Genomic DNA, 25,950 nt, shown 5'->3' on the forward strand with positions numbered 1-25,950 from the left:
CCCAGGAACATATTTCATCTACTTCTGATAGGAATATGGGTATATCTATTGTTCTGTATGGGAATTATGGGTGAAATATCACAAATACACATGCTCAGGAACATATTTCATCTACTTCTGATAGGAATATGGGTATATCTATTGTTCTGTATGGGAATTATGGGTGAAATATCACAAATACACATGCCCAGGAACATACTTCATCTACTTCTGATAGGAATATGGGTATATCTATTGTTCTGTATTGGAATTATGGGTGAAATATCACAAATACACATGCTCAGGAACATATTTCATCTACTTCTGATAGGAATATGAGTATAATTATTGTTCTGTATGGGGATTATGGGTGAAATATCACAAATACACATGCTCAGGAACATACTTCATCTACTTCTGATAGGAATATGGGTATATCTATTGATCTGTATGGGGATTATGGGTGAAATATCACAAATACACATGCCCAGGAACATATTTCATCTACTTCTGATAGGAATATGAGTATAATTATTGTTCTGTATGGGGATTATGGGTGAAATATCACAAATACACATGCTCAGGAACATACTTCATCTACTTCTGATAGGAATATGGGTATATCTATTGATCTGTATGGGGATTATGGGTGAAATATCACAAATACACATGCCCAGGAACATACTTCATCTACTTCTGATAGGAATATGGGTATAATTATTGTTCTGTATGGGGATTATGGGTGAAATATCACAGATACACATGCCCAGGAACATATTTCATCTACTTCTGATAGGAATATGGGTATATCTATTGTTCTGTATGGGAATTATGGGTGAAATATCACAAATACAGATGCTCGGGAACATATTTCATCTACTTCTGATAGGAATATGGGTATATCTATTGTTCTGTATGGGAATTATGGGTGAAATATCACAAATACACATGCCCAGGAACATACTTCATCTACTTCTGATAGGAATATGGGTATATCTATTGTTCTGTATGGGAATTATGGGTGAAATATCACAAATACACATGCTCAGGAACATATTTCATCTACTTCTGATAGGAATATGAGTATAATTATTGTTCTGTATGGGGATTATGGGTGAAATATCACAAATACACATGCTCAGGAACATACTTCATCTACTTCTGATAGGAATATGAGTATATCTATTGATCTGTATGGGGATTATGGGTGAAATATCACAAATACACATGCCCAGGAACATACTTCATCTACTTCTGATAGGAATATGGGTATATCTATTGTTCTGTATGGGAATTATGGGTGAAATATCACAAATACACATGCTCAGGAACATACTTCATCTACTTCTGATAGGAATATGGGTATAACTATTGTTCTGTATGGGGATTATGGGTGAAATATCACAAATACACATGCCCAGGAACATATTTCATCTACTTCTGAAAGGAATATGGGTATAATTATTGTTCTGTATGGGGATTATGGGTTAAATATCACAAATACACATGTTCAGAAACATATTTCATCTACTTCTGATTGGAATATGGGTATAATTATTGATCTGTATGGGGATTATGGGTGAAATATCACAAATACACATGCTCAGGAACATACTTCATCTACTTCTGATAGGAATATGGGTATATCTATTGATCTGTATGGGGATTATGGGTTAAATATCACAAATACACATGCCCAGGAACATACTTCATCTACTTCTGATAGGAATATGAGTATAATTATTGTTCTGTATGGGGATTATGGGTGAAATATCACAAATACACATGCCCAGGAACATACTTCATCTACTTCTGATAGGAATATGGGTATAACTATTGTTCTGTATGGGGATTATGGGTGAAATATCACAAATACACATGCCCAGGAACATACTTCATCTACTTCTGATAGGAATATGGGTATAATTATTGTTCTGTATGGGGATTATGGGTGAAATATCACAAATACACATGCTCAGGAACACGCTTCATCTACTTCTGAAAGGAATATGGGTATAATTATTGTTCTGTATGGGAATTATGGGTGAAATATCACAAATACACATGCTCAGGAACATACTTCATCTACTTCTGATAGGAATATGGGTATAATTATTGTTCTGTATGGGGATTATGGGTGAAATATCACAAATACACATGCTCAGGAACATATTTCATCTACTTCTGATAGGAATATGGGTATATCTATTGATCTGTATGGGGATTATGGGTGAAATATCACAAATACACATGCCCAGGAACATACTTCATCTACTTCTGATAGGAATATGGGTATATCTATTGTTCTGTATGGGGATTATGGGTGAAATATCACAAATACACATGCTCAGGAACATATTTCATCTACTTCTGAAAGAAATATGGGTATATCTATTGATCTGTATGGGGATTATGGGTGAAATATCACAAATGCACATGCCCAGGAACATATTTCATCTACTTCTGATAGGAATATGGGTATAACTATTGTTCTGTATGGGGATTATGGGTGAAATATCACAAATACACATGCTCAGGAACATATTTCATCTACTTCTGAAAGGAATATGGGTATATCTATTGTTCTGTATGGGGATTATGGGTGAAATATCACAAATACACATGCTCAGGAACATACTTCCTCTACTTCTGATAGGAATATGGGTATATCTATTGTTCTGTATGGGGATTATGGGTGAAATATAACAAATGCACATGTCCAGGAACATACTTCATCTACTTCTGATAGGAATATGGGTATATCTATTGTTCTGTATGGGGATTATGGGTGAAATATCACAAATACACATGCCCAGGAACATACTTCATCTACTTCTGATAGGAATATGGGTATATCTATTGTTCTGTATGGGGATTATGGGTGAAATATCACAAATACACATGCCCAGGAACATACTTCATCTACTTCTGATAGGAATATGGGTATATCTATTGTTCTGTATGGGGATTATGGGTGAAATATCACAAATACACATGCTCAGGAACATATTTCATCTACTTCTGATAGGAATATGGGTATATATATTGTTCTGTATGGGGATTATGTGTGAAATATCACACATACACATGCTCAGGAACACGCTTCATCTATTTTTGATAGGAATATGGGTATATCTATTGTTCTGTATGGGGATTATGGGTGAAATATAACAAATACACATGCCCAGGAACATATTTCATCTACTTCTGATAGGAATATGGGTATAATTATTGTTCTGTATGGGGATTATGTGTGAAATATCACAAATACACATGCTCAGGAGCATACTTCATCTACTTCTGATAGGAATATGGGCATATCTATTGTTCTGTATGGGGATTATGGGTGAAATATCACAAATACACATGCCCAGAAACATATTTCATCTACTTCTGATAGGAATATGGGTATATCTATTGATCTGTATGGGGATTATGGGTGAAATATCACAAATACACATGCTCAGGAACATATTTCATCTACTTCTGATAGGAATATGGGTATAATTATTGTTCTGTATGGGGATTATGGGTGAAATATCACAAATACACATGCCCAGGAACATACTTCATCTACTTCTGATAGGAATATGGGTATATCTATTGTTCTGTATGGGAATTATGGGTGAAATATCACAAATACACATGCTCAGGAACATACTTCATCTACTTCTGATAGGAATATGGGTATATCTATTGTTCTGTATGGGGATTATGGGTGAAATATCACAAATACACATGCCCAGGAACATACTTCATCTACTTCTGATAGGAATATGGGTATATCTATTGTTCTGTATGGGAATTATGGGTGAAATATCACAAATACACATGCCCAGGAACATACTTCATCTACTTCTGATAGGAATATGGGTATAATTATTGTTCTGTATGGGGATTATGGGTGAAATATCACAGATACACATGCTCAGGAACATATTTCATCTACTTCTGATAGGAATATGGGTATATCTATTGTTCTGTATGGGAATTATGGGTGAAATATCACAAATACACATGCTCAGGAACATATTTCATCTACTTCTGATAGGAATATGGGTATATCTATTGTTCTGTATGGGAATTATGGGTGAAATATCACAAATACACATGCCCAGGAACATACTTCATCTACTTCTGATAGGAATATGGGTATATCTATTGTTCTGTATGGGAATTATGGGTGAAATATCACGAATACACATGCCCAGGAACATACTTCATCTACTTCTGATAGGAATATGGGTATATCTATTGTTCTGTATGGGAATTATGGGTGAAATATCACAAATACACATGCTCAGGAACATATTTCATCTACTTCTGATAGGAATATGGGTATATCTATTGTTCTGTATGGGAATTATGGGTGAAATATCACAAATACACATGCCCAGGAACATACTTCATCTACTTCTGATAGGAATATGGGTATATCTATTGTTCTGTATGGGAATTATGGGTGAAATATCACAAATACACATGCTCAGGAACATATTTCATCTACTTCTGATAGGAATATGAGTATAATTATTGTTCTGTATGGGGATTATGGGTGAAATATCACAAATACACATGCTCAGGAACATACTTCATCTACTTCTGATAGGAATATGGGTATATCTATTGATCTGTATGGGGATTATTGGTGAAATATCACAAATACACATGCCCAGGAACATATTTCATCTACTTCTGATAGGAATATGAGTATAATTATTGTTCTGTATGGGGATTATGGGTGAAATATCACAAATACACATGCTCAGGAACATACTTCATCTACTTCTGATAGGAATATGGGTATAATTATTGTTCTGTATGGGGATTATGGGTGAAATATCACAGATACACATGCCCAGGAACATATTTCATCTACTTCTGATAGGAATATGGGTATATCTATTGTTCTGTATGGGGATTATGGGTGAAATATCACAAATACACATGCTCAGGAACATACTTCATCTACTTCTGATAGGAATATGGGTATATATATTGTTCTGTATGGGGATTATGTGTGAAATATCACAAATACACATGCTCAGGAACATACTTCATCTACTTCTGATAGGAATATGGGTATATCTATTGTTCTGTATGGGAATTATGGGTGAAATATCACAAATACACATGCCCAGGAACATACTTCATCTACTTCTGATAGGAATATGGGTATAATTATTGTTCTGTATGGGGATTATGGGTGAAATATCACAGATACACATGCCCAGGAACATATTTCATCTACTTCTGATAGGAATATGGGTATATCTATTGTTCTGTATGGGGATTATGGGTGAAATATCACAAATACACATGCTCAGGAACATACTTCATCTACTTCTGATAGGAATATGGGTATATATATTGTTCTGTATGGGGATTATGTGTGAAATATCACAAATACACATGCTCAGGAACATACTTCATCTACTTCTGATAGGAATATGGGTATATCTATTGTTCTGTATGGGGATTATGGGTGAAATATCACAAATACACATGCCCAGGAACATACTTCATCTACTTCTGATAGGAATATGGGTATAATTATTGTTCTGTATGGGGATTATGGGTGAAATATCACAGATACACATGCCCAGGAACATATTTCATCTACTTCTGATAGGAATATGGGTATATCTATTGTTCTGTATGGGAATTATGGGTGAAATATCACAAATACACATGCTCAGGAACATATTTCATCTACTTCTGATAGGAATATGGGTATATCTATTGTTCTGTATGGGAATTATGGGTGAAATATCACAAATACACATGCCCAGGAACATACTTCATCTACTTCTGATAGGAATATGGGTATATCTATTGTTCTGTATTGGAATTATGGGTGAAATATCACAAATACACATGCTCAGGAACATATTTCATCTACTTCTGATAGGAATATGAGTATAATTATTGTTCTGTATGGGGATTATGGGTGAAATATCACAAATACACATGCTCAGGAACATACTTCATCTACTTCTGATAGGAATATGGGTATATCTATTGATCTGTATGGGGATTATGGGTGAAATATCACAAATACACATGCCCAGGAACATATTTCATCTACTTCTGATAGGAATATGAGTATAATTATTGTTCTGTATGGGGATTATGGGTGAAATATCACAAATACACATGCTCAGGAACATACTTCATCTACTTCTGATAGGAATATGGGTATATCTATTGATCTGTATGGGGATTATGGGTGAAATATCACAAATACACATGCCCAGGAACATACTTCATCTACTTCTGATAGGAATATGGGTATAATTATTGTTCTGTATGGGGATTATGGGTGAAATATCACAGATACACATGCCCAGGAACATATTTCATCTACTTCTGATAGGAATATGGGTATATCTATTGTTCTGTATGGGAATTATGGGTGAAATATCACAAATACACATGCTCAGGAACATATTTCATCTACTTCTGATAGGAATATGGGTATATCTATTGTTCTGTATGGGAATTATGGGTGAAATATCACAAATACACATGCCCAGGAACATACTTCATCTACTTCTGATAGGAATATGGGTATATCTATTGTTCTGTATGGGAATTATGGGTGAAATATCACAAATACACATGCTCAGGAACATATTTCATCTACTTCTGATAGGAATATGAGTATAATTATTGTTCTGTATGGGGATTATGGGTGAAATATCACAAATACACATGCTCAGGAACATACTTCATCTACTTCTGATAGGAATATGGGTATATCTATTGATCTGTATGGGGATTATGGGTGAAATATCACAAATACACATGCTCAGGAACATACTTCATCTACTTCTGATAGGAATATGGGTATATATATTGTTCTGTATGGGGATTATGTGTGAAATATCACAAATACACATGCTCAGGAACATACTTCATCTACTTCTGATAGGAATATGGGTATATCTATTGTTCTGTATGGGAATTATGGGTGAAATATCACAAATACACATGCCCAGGAACATACTTCATCTACTTCTGATAGGAATATGAGTATAATTATTGTTCTGTATGGGGATTATGGGTGAAATATCACAAATACACATGCTCAGGAACATACTTCATCTACTTCTGATAGGAATATGGGTATATCTATTGATCTGTATGGGGATTATGGGTGAAATATCACAAATACACATGCTCAGGAACATATTTCATCTACTTCTGATAGGAATATGGGTATAACTATTGTTCTGTATGGGGATTATGGGTGAAATATCACAAATACACATGCTCAGGAACATGCTTCATCTACTTCTGATAGGAATATGGGTATATCTATTGATCTGTATGGGGATTATGGGTGAAATATCACAAATACACATGCTCAGGAACATACTTCATCTACTTCTGATAGGAATATGGGTATATCTATTGTTCTGTATGGGGATTATGGGTGAAATATCACAAATACACATGCTCAGGAACATATTTCATCTACTTCTGATAGGAATATGGGTATATCTATTGTTCTGTATGGGAATTATGGGTGAAATATCACAAATACACATGCCCAGGAACATACTTCATCTACTTCTGATAGGAATATGGGTATATCTATTGTTCTGTATGGGAATTATGGGTGAAATATCACAAATACACATGCTCAGGAACATATTTCATCTACTTCTGATAGGAATATGAGTATAATTATTGTTCTGTATGGGGATTATGGGTGAAATATCACAAATACACATGCTCAGGAACATACTTCATCTACTTCTGATAGGAATATGGGTATATCTATTGATCTGTATGGGGATTATGGGTGAAATATCACAAATACACATGCCCAGGAACATACTTCATCTACTTCTGATAGGAATATGGGTATATATATTGTTCTGTATGGGGATTATGTGTGAAATATCACAAATACACATGCTCAGGAACATACTTCATCTAATTCTGATAGGAATATGGGTATATCTATTGTTCTGTATGGGAATTATGGGTGAAATATCACAAATACACATGCCCAGGAACATACTTCATCTACTTCTGATAGGAATATGAGTATAATTATTGTTCTGTATGGGGATTATGGGTGAAATATCACAAATACACATGCTCAGGAACATACTTCATCTACTTCTGATAGGAATATGGGTATATCTATTGATCTGTATGGGGATTATGGGTGAAATATCACAAATACACATGCTCAGGAACATATTTCATCTACTTCTGATAGGAATATGGGTATAACTATTGTTCTGTATGGGGATTATGGGTGAAATATCACAAATACACATGCTCAGGAACATGCTTCATCTACTTCTGATAGGAATATGGGTATATCTATTGATCTGTATGGGGATTATGGGTGAAATATCACAAATACACATGCTCAGGAACATACTTCATCTACTTCTGATAGGAATATGGGTATATCTATTGTTCTGTATAGGGATTATGGGTGAAATATCACAGATACACATGCCCAGGAACATATTTCATCTACTTCTGATAGGAATATGGGTATATCTATTGTTCTGTATGGGGATTATGGGTGAAATATCACAAATACACATGCTCAGGAACATACTTCATCTACTTCTGATAGGAATATGGGTATATATATTGTTCTGTATGGGGATTATGTGTGAAATATCACAAATACACATGCTCAGGAACATACTTCATCTACTTCTGATAGGAATATGGGTATATCTATTGTTCTGTATGGGAATTATGGGTGAAATATCACAAATACACATGCCCAGGAACATACTTCATCTACTTCTGATAGGAATATGGGTATAATTATTGTTCTGTATGGGGATTATGGGTGAAATATCACAGATACACATGCCCAGGAACATATTTCATCTACTTCTGATAGGAATATGGGTATATCTATTGTTCTGTATGGGGATTATGGGTGAAATATCACAAATACACATGCTCAGGAACATACTTCATCTACTTCTGATAGGAAAATGGGTATATATATTGTTCTGTATGGGGATTATGTGTGAAATATCACAAATACACATGCTCAGGAACATACTTCATCTACTTCTGATAGGAATATGGGTATATCTATTGTTCTGTATGGGAATTATGGGTGAAATATCACAAATACACATGCCCAGGAACATACTTCATCTACTTCTGATAGGAATATGGGTATAATTATTGTTCTGTATGGGGATTATGGGTGAAATATCACAGATACACATGCCCAGGAACATATTTCATCTACTTCTGATAGGAATATGGGTATATCTATTGTTCTGTATGGGAATTATGGGTGAAATATCACAAATACACATGCTCAGGAACATATTTCATCTACTTCTGATAGGAATATGGGTATATCTATTGTTCTGTATGGGAATTATGGGTGAAATATCACAAATACACATGCCCAGGAACATACTTCATCTACTTCTGATAGGAATATGGGTATATCTATTGTTCTGTATTGGAATTATGGGTGAAATATCACAAATACACATGCTCAGGAACATATTTCATCTACTTCTGATAGGAATATGAGTATAATTATTGTTCTGTATGGGGATTATGGGTGAAATATCACAAATACACATGCTCAGGAACATACTTCATCTACTTCTGATAGGAATATGGGTATATCTATTGATCTGTATGGGGATTATGGGTGAAATATCACAAATACACATGCCCAGGAACATATTTCATCTACTTCTGATAGGAATATGAGTATAATTATTGTTCTGTATGGGGATTATGGGTGAAATATCACAAATACACATGCTCAGGAACATACTTCATCTACTTCTGATAGGAATATGGGTATATCTATTGATCTGTATGGGGATTATGGGTGAAATATCACAAATACACATGCCCAGGAACATACTTCATCTACTTCTGATAGGAATATGGGTATAATTATTGTTCTGTATGGGGATTATGGGTGAAATATCACAGATACACATGCCCAGGAACATATTTCATCTACTTCTGATAGGAATATGGGTATATCTATTGTTCTGTATGGGAATTATGGGTGAAATATCACAAATACACATGCTCAGGAACATATTTCATCTACTTCTGATAGGAATATGGGTATATCTATTGTTCTGTATGGGAATTATGGGTGAAATATCACAAATACACATGCCCAGGAACATACTTCATCTACTTCTGATAGGAATATGGGTACATCTATTGTTCTGTATGGGAATTATGGGTGAAATATCACAAATACACATGCTCAGGAACATATTTCATCTACTTCTGATAGGAATATGAGTATAATTATTGTTCTGTATGGGGATTATGGGTGAAATATCACAAATACACATGCTCAGGAACATACTTCATCTACTTCTGATAGGAATATGGGTATATCTATTGATCTGTATGGGGATTATGGGTGAAATATCACAAATACACATGCCCAGGAACATACTTCATCTACTTCTGATAGGAATATGGGTATATCTATTGTTCTGTATGGGAATTATGGGTGAAATGTCACAAATACACATGCTCAGGAACATACTTCATCTACTTCTGATAGGAATATGGGTATAACTATTGTTCTGTATGGGGATTATGGGTGAAATATCACAAATACACATGCCCAGGAACATATTTCATCTACTTCTGAAAGGAATATGGGTATAATTATTGTTCTGTATGGGGATTATGGGTTAAATATCACAAATACACATGTTCAGAAACATATTTCATCTACTTCTGATTGGAATATGGGTATAATTATTGATCTGTATGGGGATTATGGGTGAAATATCACAAATACACATGCTCAGGAACATACTTCATCTACTTCTGATAGGAATATGGGTATATCTATTGATCTGTATGGGGATTATGGGTTAAATATCACAAATACACATGCCCAGGAACATACTTCATCTACTTTTGATAGGAATATGAGTATAATTATTGTTCTGTATGGGGATTATGGGTGAAATATCACAAATACACATGCCCAGGAACATACTTCATCTACTTCTGATAGGAATATGGGTATAACTATTGTTCTGTATGGGGATTATGGGTGAAATATCACAAATACACATGCCCAGGAACATACTTCATCTACTTCTGATAGGAATATGGGTATAATTATTGTTCTGTATGGGGATTATGGGTGAAATATCACAAATACACATGCTCAGGAACACGCTTCATCTACTTCTGAAAGGAATATGGGTATAATTATTGTTCTGTATGGGAATTATGGGTGAAATATCACAAATACACATGCTCAGGAACATACTTCATCTACTTCTGATAGGAATATGGGTATAATTATTGTTCTGTATGGGGATTATGGGTGAAATATCACAAATACACATGCTCAGGAACATATTTCATCTACTTCTGATAGGAATATGGGTATATCTATTGATCTGTATGGGGATTATGGGTGAAATATCACAAATACACATGCCCAGGAACATACTTCATCTACTTCTGATAGGAATATGGGTATATCTATTGTTCTGTATGGGGATTATGGGTGAAATATCACAAATACACATGCTCAGGAACATATTTCATCTACTTCTGAAAGGAATATGGGTATATCTATTGATCTGTATGGGGATTATGGGTGAAATATCACAAATGCACATGCCCAGGAACATATTTCATCTACTTCTGATAGGAATATGGGTATAACTATTGTTCTGTATGGGGATTATGGGTGAAATATCACAAATACACATGCTCAGGAACATATTTCATCTACTTCTGAAAGGAATATGGGTATATCTATTGTTCTGTATGGGGATTATGGGTGAAATATCACAAATACACATGCTCAGGAACATACTTCCTCTACTTCTGATAGGAATATGGGTATATCTATTGTTCTGTATGGGGATTATTGGTGAAATATAACAAATACACATGCCCAGGAACATACTTCATCTACTTCTGATAGGAATATGGGTATATCTATTGTTCTGTATGGGGATTATGGGTGAAATATCACAAATACACATGCCCAGGAACATACTTCATCTACTTCTGATAGGAATATGGGTATATCTATTGTTCTGTATGGGGATTATGGGTGAAATATCACAAATACACATGCTCAGGAACATATTTCATCTACTTCTGATAGGAATATGGGTATATATATTGTTCTGTATGGGGATTATGTGTGAAATATCACACATACACATGCTCAGGAACACGCTTCATCTATTTTTGATAGGAATATGGGTATATCTATTGTTCTGTATGGGGATTATGGGTGAAATATAACAAATACACATGCCCAGGAACATATTTCATCTACTTCTGATAGGAATATGGGTATAATTATTGTTCTGTATGGGGATTATGTGTGAAATATCACAAATACACATGCTCAGGAGCATACTTCATCTACTTCTGATAGGAATATGGGCATATCTATTGTTCTGTATGGGGATTATGGGTGAAATATCACAAATACACATGCCCAGAAACATATTTCATCTACTTCTGATAGGAATATGGGTATATCTATTGATCTGTATGGGGATTATGGGTGAAATATCACAAATACACATGCTCAGGAACATATTTCATCTACTTCTGATAGGAATATGGGTATAATTATTGTTCTGTATGGGGATTATGGGTGAAATATCACAAATACACATGCTCAGGAACATACTTCATCTACTTCTGATAGGAATATGGGTATATCTATTGTTCTGTATGGGGATTATGGGTGAAATATCACAAATACACATGCCCAGGAACATACTTCATCTACTTCTGATAGGAATATGGGTATATCTATTGTTCTGTATGGGGATTATGGGTGAAATATCACAAATACACATGCTCAGGAACATACTTCATCTACTTCTGATAGGAATATGGGTATATCTATTGTTCTGTATGGGGATTATTGGTGAAAAATCACAAATACACATGCTCAGGAACATACTTCATCTACTTCTGATAGGAATATGAGTATAATTATTGATCTGTATGGGGATTATGGGTGAAATATCACAAATACACATGCCCAGGAACATACTTCATCTACTTCTGATAGGAATATGGGTATATCTATTGATCTGTATGGGGATTATGGGTGAAATATCACAAATACACATGCCCAGGAACATATTTCATCTACTTCTGATAGGCATATGGGTATAATTATTGTTCTGTATGGGAATTATGGGTGAAATATCACAAATACACATGCTCAGGAACATATTTCATCTACTTCTGATAGGAATATGGGTATATATATTGTTCTGTATGGGGATTATGTGTGAAATATCACAAATGCACATGCTCAGGAACACGCTTCATCTATTTCTGATAGGAATATGGGTATATCTATTGTTCTGTATGGGGATTATGGGTGAAATATAACAAATACACATGCCCAGGAACATATTTCATCTACTTCTGATAAGAATATGGGTATAATTATTGTTCTGTATGGGGATTATGGGTGAAATATCACAAATACACATGCTCAGGAACATACTTCATCTACTTCTGATAGGAATATTGTTATATCTATTGTTCTGTATGGGGATTATGGGTGAAATATCACAAATACACATGCCCAGGAACATACTTCATCTACTTCTGATAGGAATATGGGTATATCTATTGTTCTGTATGGGGATTATGGGTGAAATATCACAAATACACATGCCCAGGAACATACTTCATCTACTTCTGATAGGAATATGGGTATATCTTTTGTTTTGTATGGGGATTATGGGTGAAATATCACAAATACACATGCCCAGGAACATATTTCATCTACTTCTGATAGGAATATGGGTATAATTATTGTTCTGTATGGGAATTATGGGTGAAATATCACAAATACACATGCTCAGGAACATATTTCATCTACTTCTGATAGGAATATGGGTATAATTATTGTTCTGTATGGGGATTATGGGTGAAATATCACAAATACACATGCTCAGGAACACGCTTCATCTATTTCTGATAGGAATATGGGTATATCTATTGTTCTGTATGGGGATTATGTGTGAAATATCACAAATACACATGCCCAGGAACATATTTCATCTACTTCTGATAGGAATATTGTTATATCTATTGTTCTGTATGGGGATTATGGGTGAAATATCACAAATACACATGCTCAGGAACATATTTCATCTACTTCTGAAAGGAATATGGGTATATCTATTGATCTGTATGGGGATTATGGGTGAAATATCACAAATGCACATGCCCAGGAACATATTTCATCTACTTCTGATAGGAATATGGGTATAACTATTGTTCTGTATGGGGATTATGGGTGAAATATCACAAATACACATGCTCAGGAACATATTTCATCTACTTCTGAAAGGAATATGGGTATATCTATTGTTCTGTATGGGGATTATGGGTGAAATATCACAAATACACATGCTCAGGAACATACTTCCTCTACTTCTGATAGGAATATGGGTATATCTATTGTTCTGTATGGGGATTATTGGTGAAATATAACAAATACACATGCCCAGGAACATACTTCATCTACTTCTGATAGGAATATGGGTATATCTATTGTTCTGTATGGGGATTATGGGTGAAATATCACAAATACACATGCCCAGGAACATACTTCATCTACTTCTGATAGGAATATGGGTATATCTATTGTTCTGTATGGGGATTATGGGTGAAATATCACAAATACACATGCTCAGGAACATATTTCATCTACTTCTGATAGGAATATGGGTATATATATTGTTCTGTATGGGGATTATGTGTGAAATATCACACATACACATGCTCAGGAACACGCTTCATCTATTTTTGATAGGAATATGGGTATATCTATTGTTCTGTATGGGGATTATGGGTGAAATATAACAAATACACATGCCCAGGAACATATTTCATCTACTTCTGATAGGAATATGGGTATAATTATTGTTCTGTATGGGGATTATGTGTGAAATATCACAAATACACATGCTCAGGAGCATACTTCATCTACTTCTGATAGGAATATGGGCATATCTATTGTTCTGTATGGGGATTATGGGTGAAATATCACAAATACACATGCCCAGAAACATATTTCATCTACTTCTGATAGGAATATGGGTATATCTATTGATCTGTATGGGGATTATGGGTGAAATATCACAAATACACATGCTCAGGAACATATTTCATCTACTTCTGATAGGAATATGGGTATAATTATTGTTCTGTATGGGGATTATGGGTGAAATATCACAAATACACATGCTCAGGAACATACTTCATCTACTTCTGATAGGAATATGGGTATATCTATTGTTCTGTATGGGGATTATGGGTGAAATATCACAAATACACATGCCCAGGAACATACTTCATCTACTTCTGATAGGAATATGGGTATATCTATTGTTCTGTATGGGGATTATGGGTGAAATATCACAAATACACATGCTCAGGAACATACTTCATCTACTTCTGATAGGAATATGGGTATATCTATTGTTCTGTATGGGGATTATTGGTGAAAAATCACAAATACACATGCTCAGGAACATACTTCATCTACTTCTGATAGGAATATGAGTATAATTATTGATCTGTATGGGGATTATGGGTGAAATATCACAAATACACATGCCCAGGAACATACTTCATCTACTTCTGATAGGAATATGGGTATATCTATTGATCTGTATGGGGATTATGGGTGAAATATCACAAATACACATGCCCAGGAACATATTTCATCTACTTCTGATAGGCATATGGGTATAATTATTGTTCTGTATGGGAATTATGGGTGAAATATCACAAATACACATGCTCAGGAACATATTTCATCTACTTCTGATAGGAATATGGGTATATATATTGTTCTGTATGGGGATTATGTGTGAAATATCACAAATGCACATGCTCAGGAACACGCTTCATCTATTTCTGATAGGAATATGGGTATATCTATTGTTCTGTATGGGGATTATGGGTGAAATATAACAAATACACATGCCCAGGAACATATTTCATCTACTTCTGATAAGAATATGGGTATAATTATTGTTCTGTATGGGGATTATGGGTGAAATATCACAAATACACATGCTCAGGAACATACTTCATCTACTTCTGATAGGAATATTGTTATATCTATTGTTCTGTATGGGGATTATGGGTGAAATATCACAAATACACATGCCCAGGAACATACTTCATCTACTTCTGATAGGAATATGGGTATATCTATTGTTCTGTATGGGGATTATGGGTGAAATATCACAAATACACATGCCCAGGAACATACTTCATCTACTTCTGATAGGAATATGGGTATATCTTTTGTTTTGTATGGGGATTATGGGTGAAATATCACAAATACACATGCCCAGGAACATATTTCATCTACTTCTGATAGGAATATGGGTATAATTATTGTTCTGTATGGGAATTATGGGTGAAATATCACAAATACACATGCTCAGGAACATATTTCATCTACTTCTGATAGGAATATGGGTATAATTATTGTTCTGTATGGGGATTATGGGTGAAATATCACAAATACACATGCTCAGGAACACGCTTCATCTATTTCTGATAGGAATATGGGTATATCTATTGTTCTGTATGGGGATTATGTGTGAAATATCACAAATACACATGCCCAGGAACATATTTCATCTACTTCTGATAGGAATATGGGTATAATTATTGTTCTGTATGGGGATTATGGGTGAAATATCACAAATACACATGCTCAGAAACATACTTCATCTACTTCTGATAGGAATATGGGTATATCTATTGTTCTGTATGGGGATTATGTGTGAAATATCACAAATACACATGCCCAGGAACATATTTCATCTACTTCTGATAGGAATATGGGTATAATTATTGTTCTGTATGGGGATTATGGGTGAAATATCACAAATACACATGCTCAGGAACATACTTCATCTACTTCTGATAGGAATATGGGTATATCTATTGTTCTGTATGGGGATTATGGGTGAAATATCACAAATACACATGCCCAGGAACATACTTCATCTACTTCTGATAGGAATATGGGTATATCTATTGTTCTGTATGGGGATTATGGGTGAAATATCACAAATACACATGCTCAGGAACATATTTCATCTACTTCTGATAGGAATATGGGTATATCTATTGTTCTGTATGGGGATTATGGGTGAAATATCACAAATACACATGCTCAGGAACATACTTCATCTACTTCTGATAAGAATATGGGTATAACTATTGATCTGTATGGGGATTATGGGTGAAATATAACAAATACACATGCCCAGGAACATACTTCATCTACTTCTGATAGGAATATGGGTATATCTATTGTTCTGTATGGGGATTATGGGTGAAATATCACAAATACACATGCTCAGGAACATACTTCATCTACTTCTGATAGGAATATGGGGATATCTATTGTTTTGTATGGGGATTATTGGTGAAAAATCACAAATACACATGCTCAGGAACATACTTCATCTACTACTGATAGGAATATGAGTATAATTATTGATCTGTATGGGGATTATGGGTGAAATATCACAAATACACATGCCCAGGAACATACTTCATCTACTTCTGATAGGAATATGGGTATATCTATTGTTTTGTATGGGGATTATGGGTGAAATATCACAAATACACATGCCCAGGAACATATTTCATCTACTTCTGATAGGAATATGGGTATATCTATTGTTCTGTATGGGAATTATGGGTGAAATATCACAAATACACATGCTCAGGAACATATTTCATCTACTTCTGATAGGAATATGGGTATATATATTGTTCTGTATGGGGATTATGTGTGAAATATCACAAATACACATGCTCAGGAACACGCTTCATCTATTTCTGATAGGAATATGGGTATATCTATTGTTCTGTATGGGGATTATGGGTGAAATATAACAAATACACATGCCCAGGAACATATTTCATCTACTTCTGATAGGAATATGGGTATAATTATTGTTCTGTATGGGGATTATGGGTGAAATATCACAAATACACATGCTCAGGAACATATTTCATCTACTTCTGATAGGAATATGGGTATATCTATTGATCTATATGGGGATTATGGGTGAAATATCACAAATACACATGCTCAGGAACACGCTTCATCTATTTCTGATAGGAATATGGGTATATCTATTGTTCTGTATGGGGATTATGGGTGAAATATAACAAATACACATGCCCAGGAACATATTTCATCTACTTCTGATAGGAATATGGGTATAATTATTGTTCTGTATGGGGATTATGGGTGAAATATCACAAATACACATGCCCAGGAACATACTTCATCTACTTCTGATAGGAATATGGGTATATCTATTGATCTGTATGGGGATTATGGGTGAAATATCACAAATACACATGCTCAGGAACATATTTCATCTACTTCTGATAGGAATATGGGTATAACTATTGATCTGTATGGGGATTATGGGTGAAATATAACAAATACACATGCCCAGGAACATATTTCATCTACTTCTGATAGGAATATGGGTATAATTATTGTTCTGTATGGGGATTATGGGTGAAATATCACAAATACACATGCCCAGGAACATACTTCATCTACTTCTGATAGGAATATGGGTATAATTATTGTTCTGTATGGGGATTATGGGTGAAATATCACAAATACACATGCTCAGGAACATACTTCATCTACTTCTGATAGGAATATGGGTATAATTATTGTTCTGTATGGGGATTATGGGTGAAATATCACAAATACACATGCTCAGGAACATACTTCATCTACTTCTGATAGGAATATGGGTATATCTATTGTTCTGTATGGGGATTATGGGTGAAATATCACAAATACACATGCCCAGGAACATACTTCATCTATTTCTGATAGGAATATGGGTATATCTATTGTTCTGTATGGGGATTATGGGTGAAATATCACAAATACACATGCTCAGGAACATACTTCATCTACTTCTGATAGGAATATGGGTATAATTATTGTTCTGTATGGGGATTATTGGTGAAAAATCACAAATACACATGCTCAGGAACATACTTCATCTACTTCTGATAGGAATATGAGTATAATTATTGATCTGTATGGGGATTATGGGTGAAATATCACAAATACACATGCCCAGGAACATACTTCATCTACTTCTGATAGGAATATGGGTATATCTATTGATCTGTATGGGGATTATGGGTGAAATATCACAAATACACATGCCCAGGAACATATTTCATCTACTTCTGATAGGAATATGGGTATAATTATTGTTCTGTATGGGAATTATGGGTGAAATATCACAAATACACATGCTCAGGAACATATTTCATCTACTTCTGATAGGAATATGGGTATATATATTGTTCTGTATGGGGATTATGTGTGAAATATCGCAAATACACATGCTCAGGAACACGCTTCATCTATTTCTGATAGGAATATGGGTATATCTATTGTTCTGTATGGGGATTATGGGTGAAATATAACAAATACACATGCCCAGGAACATATTTCATCTACTTCTGATAAGAATATGGGTATAATTATTGTTCTGTATGGGGATTATGGGTGAAATATCACAAATACACATGCTCAGGAACATACTTCATCTACTTCTGATAGGAATATGGGTATATCTATTGTTCTGTATGGGGATTATGGGTGAAATATCACAAATACACATGCCCAGGATCATACTTCATCTACTTCTGATAGGAATATGGGTATAATTATTGTTCTGTGTGGGGATTATGGGTGAAATATCACAAATACACATGCCCAGGAACATACTTCATCTACTTCTGATAGGAATATGGGTATATCTATTGTTTTGTATGGGGATTATGGGTGAAATATCACAAATACACATGCCCAGGATCATACTTCATCTACTTCTGATAGGAATATGGGTATAATTATTGTTCTGTATGGGGATTATGGGTGAAATATCACAAATACACATGCCCAGGAACATACTTCATCTACTTCTGATAGGAATATGGGTATATCTATTGTTCTGTATGGGGATTATGGGTGAAATATCACAAATACACATGCTCAGGAACATTTTTCATCTACTTCTGATAAGAATATGGGTATAACTATTGTTCTGTATGGGGATTATGTGTTAAATATCACAAATACACATGCCCAGGAACATACTTCATCTACTTCTGATAGGAATATGGGTATATCTATTGTTCTGTATGGGGATTATGGGTGAAATATCACAAATACACATGCCCAGGAACATATTTCATCTACTTCTGATAGGAATATGGGTATAATTATTGTTCTGTATGGGAATTATGGGTGAAATATCACAAATACACATGCTCAGGAACATATTTCATCTACTTCTGATAGGAATATGGGTAAATATATTGTTCTGTATGGGGATTATGTGTGAAATATCACAAATACACATGCTCAGGAACATACTTCATCTACTTCTGATAGGAATATGGGTATATCTATTGATCTGTATGGGGATTATGGGTGAAATATCACAAATACACATGCCCAGGAACATATTTCATCTACTTCTGATAGGAATATGGGTATAATTATTGTTCTGTATGGGAATTATGGGTGAAATATCACAAATACACATGCTCAGGAACATATTTCATCTACTTCTGATAGGAATATGGGTATATATATTGTTCTGTATGGGGATTATGTGTGAAATATCGCAAATACACATGCTCAGGAACATACGTCATCTACGTCTGATAGGAATATGGGTATATCGATTGTTCTGTATGGGGATTATGGGTGAAATATCACAAATACACATGCTCAGGAACATGCTTCATCTATTTCTGATAGGAATATGGGTATATCTATTGTTCTGTATGGGGATTATGGGTGAAATATAACAAATACACATGCCCAGGAACATATTTCATCTACTTCTGATAAGAATATGTGTATAATTATTGTTCTGTATGGGGATTATGGGTGAAATATCACAAATACACATGCTCAGGAACATACTTCATCTACTTCTGATAGGAATATGGGTATATCTATTGTTCTGTATGGGGATTATGGGTGAAATATCACAAATACACATGCCCAGGATCATACTTCATCTACTTCTGATAGGAATATGGGTATAATTATTGTTCTGTGTGGGGATTATGGGTGAAATATCACAAATACACATGCCCAGGAACATACTTCATCTACTTCTGATAGGAATATGGGTATATCTATTGTTTTGTATGGGGATTATGGGTGAAATATCACAAATACACATGCCCAGGATCATACTTCATCTACTTCTGATAGGAATATGGGTATAATTATTGTTCTGTATGGGGATTATGGGTGAAATATCACAAATACACATGCCCAGGAACATACTTCATCTACTTCTGATAGGAATATGGGTATATCTATTGTTCTGTATGGGGATTATGGGTGAAATATCACAAATACACATGCTCAGGAACATTTTTCATCTACTTCTGATAAGAATATGGGTATAACTATTGTTCTGTATGGGGATTATGTGTTAAATATCACAAATACACATGCCCAGGAACATACTTCATCTACTTCTGATAGGAATATGGGTATATCTATTGTTTTGTATGGGGATTATGGGTGAAATATCACAAATACACATGCCCAGGAACATATTTCATCTACTTCTGATAGGAATATGGGTATAATTATTGTTCTGTATGGGAATTATGGGTGAAATATCACAAATACACATGCTCAGGAACATATTTCATCTACTTCTGATAGGAATATGGGTATATATATTGTTCTGTATGGGAATTATGGGTGAAATATCACAAATACACATGCCCAGGAACATACTTCATCTACTTCTGATAGGAATATGAGTATAACTATTGATCTGTATGGGGATTATGGGTAAAATATAACAAATACACATGCTCAGGAACACGCTTCATCTATTTCTGATAGGAATATGGGTATATCTATTGCTCTGTATGGGGATTATGGGTAAAATATAACAAATACACATGCCCAGGAACATATTTCATCTACTTCTGATAGGAATATGGGTATAATTATTGTTCTGTATGGGGATTATGGGTGAAATATCACAAATACACATGCTCAGGAACATATTTCATCTACTTCTGATAGGAATATGGGTATAATTATTGTTCTGTATGGGGATTATGGGTGAAATATCACAAATACACATGCTCAGGAACATACTTCATCTACTTCTGATAGGAATATGGGTATAATTATTGTTCTGTATGGGGATTATGTGTGAAATATCACAAATACACATGCTCAGGAACATACTTCATCTACTTCTGATAGGAATATGGGTATAATTATTGTTCTGTATGGGGATTATGGGTGAAATATCACAAATACACATGCCCAGAAACATATTTCATCTACTTCTGATAGGAATATGGGTATATCTATTGATCTGTATGGGGATTATGGGTGAAATATCACAAATACACATGCCCATAAACATATTTCATCTACTTCTGATAGGAATATGGGTATATCTATTGATCTGTATGGGGATTATGGGTGAAATATCACAAATACACATGCTCAGGAACATATTTCATCTACTTCTGATAGGAATATGGGTATAATTGTTGTTCTGTATGGGGATTATGGGTGAAATATCACAAATACACATGCCCAGAAACATATTTCATCTACTTCTGATTGGAATATGGGTATATCTATTGATCTGTATGGGGATTATGTGTGAAATATCACAAATACACATGCCCAGAAACATATTTCATCTACTTCTGATAGGAATATGGGTATATCTATTGATCTGTATGGGGATTATGGGTGAAATATCACAAATACACATGCTCAGGAACATATTTCATCTACTTCTGATAGGAATATGGGTATAATTATTGTTCTGTATGGGGATTATGTGTGAAATATCACAAATACACATGCTCAGGAACACGCTTCATCTATTTCTGATAGGAATATGGGTATATCTATTGATCTGTATGGGGATTATGGGTGAAATATCACAAATACACATGCTCATGAACATATTTCATCTACTTCTGATAGGAATATGGGTATAACTATTGTTCTGTATGGGGATTATGGGTGAAATATCACAAATACACATGCTCAGGAACATACTTCATCTACTTCTGATAGGAATATGGGTATATCTATTGTTCTGTATGGGGATTATTGGTGAAATATCACAAATACACATGCCCAGGAACATACTTCATCTACTTCTGATAGGAATATGGGTATATCTATTGTTCTGTATGGGGATTATGGGTGAAATATCACAAATACACATGCTCAGGAACATATTTCATCTACTTTTGATAAGAATATGGGTATAACTATTGTTCTGTATGGGGATTATGGGTTAAATATCACAAATACACATGCCCAGGAACATACTTCATCTACTTCTGATAGGAATATGGGTATATCTATTGTTCTGTATGGGGATTATGGGTGAAATATCACAAATACACATGCTCAGGAACATATTTCATCTACTTCTGATAGGAATATGGGTATATCTATTGTTCTGTATGGGGATTATGGGTGAAATATCACAAATACACATGCTCAGGAACATACTTCATCTACTTCTGATAGGAATATGGGTATATCTATTGTTCTGTATGGGGATTATGGGTGAAATATCACAAATACACATGCTCAGGAACATACTTCCTCTACTTCTGATAGGAATATGGGTATATCTATTTTTCTGTATGGGGATTATGGGTGAAATATCACAAATACACATGCCCAGGAACATACTTCATCTACTTCTGATAGGAATATGGGTATATCTATTGTTCTGTATGGGGATTATGGGTGAAATATCACAAATACACATGCCCAGAAACATATTTCATCTACTTCTGATAGGAATATGGGTATATCTATTGATCTGTATGGGGATTATGGGTGAAATATCACAAATACACATGCTCAGGAACATATTTCATCTACTTCTGATAGGAATATGGGTATATATATTGTTCTGTATGGGGATTATGTGTGAAATATCACAAATACACATGCTCAGGAACACGCTTCATCTATTTCTGATAGGAATATGGGTATATCTATTGATCTGTATGGGGATTATGGGTGAAATATCACAAATACACATGCTCATGAACATATTTCATCTACTTCTGATAGGAATATGGGTATAATTATTGTTCTGTATGGGGATTATGGGTGAAATATCACAAATACACATGCTCAGGAACATACTTCATCTACTTCTGATAGGAATATGGGTATATCTATTGTTCTGTATGGGGATTATGGGTGAAATATCACAAATACACATGCCCAGGAACATACTTCATCTACTTCTGATAGGAATATGGGTATATCTATTGTTCTGTATGGGGATTATGGGTGAAATATCACAAATACACATGCTCAGGAACATATTTCATCTACTTTTGATAAGAATATGGGTATAACTATTGTTCTGTATGGGGATTATGGGTTAAATATCACAAATACACATGCCCAGGAACATACTTCATCTACTTCTGATAGGAATATGGGTATATCTATTGTTCTGTATGGGGATTATGGGTGAAATATCACAAATACACATGCTCAGGAACATATTTCATCTACTTCTGATAGGAATATGGGTATATCTATTGTTCTGTATGGGGATTATGGGTGAAATATCACAAATACACATGCTCAGGAACATACTTCATCTACTTCTGATAGGAATATGGGTATATCTATTGTTCTGTATGGGGATTATGGGTGAAATATCACAAATACACATGCTCAGGAACATACTTCCTCTACTTCTGATAGGAATATGGGTATATCTATTTTTCTGTATGGGGATTATGGGTGAAATATCACAAATACACATGCCCAGGAACATACTTCATCTACTTCTGATAGGAATATGGGTATATCTATTGTTCTGTATGGGGATTATGGGTGAAATATCACAAATACACATGCCCAGAAACATATTTCATCTACTTCTGATAGGGATATGGGTATATCTATTGATCTGTATGGGGATTATGGGTGAAATATCACAAATACACATGCCCAGGAACATACTTCATCTACTTCTGATAGGAATATGGGTATAACTATTGATCTGTATGGGGATTATGGGTGAAATATAACAAATACACATGCCCAGGAACATATTTCATCTACTTCTGATAGGAATATGGGTATATATATTGTTCTGTATGGGGATTATGTGTGAAATATCACAAATACACATGCTCAGGAACACGCTTCATCTATTTCTGATAGGAATATGGGTATATCTATTGATCTGTATGGGGATTATGGGTGAAATATCACAAATACACATGCTCATGAACATATTTCATCTACTTCTGATAGGAATATGGGTATATCTATTGTTCTGTATGGGGATTATGGGTGAAATATCACAAATACACATGCCCAGGAACATACTTCATCTACTTCTGATAGGAATATGGGTATAACTATTGATCTGTATGGGGATTATGGGTGAAATATAACAAATACACATGCCCAGGAACATATTTCATCTACTTCTGATAGGAATATGGGTATAATTATTGTTCTGTATGGGGATTATGGGTGAAATATCACAAATACACATGCTCAGGAACATACTTCATCTACGTCTGATAGGAATATGGGTATATCTATTGTTCTGTATGGGGATTATTGGTGAAAAATCACAAATACACATTCCCAGGAACATACTTCATCTACTTCTGATAGGAATATGGGTATAATTATTGTTCTGTATGGGGATTATGGGTGAAATATCACAAATAGACATGCCCAGAAACATACTTCATCTACTTCTGATAGGAATATGGGTATATCTATTGTTTTGTATGGGGATTATGGGTGAAATATCACAAATACACATGCCC

This window comes from Ranitomeya imitator, chromosome 3 (genome assembly GCF_032444005.1).
Source record: "Ranitomeya imitator isolate aRanImi1 chromosome 3, aRanImi1.pri, whole genome shotgun sequence".
NCBI lineage: Eukaryota > Metazoa > Chordata > Amphibia > Anura > Dendrobatidae > Ranitomeya > Ranitomeya imitator.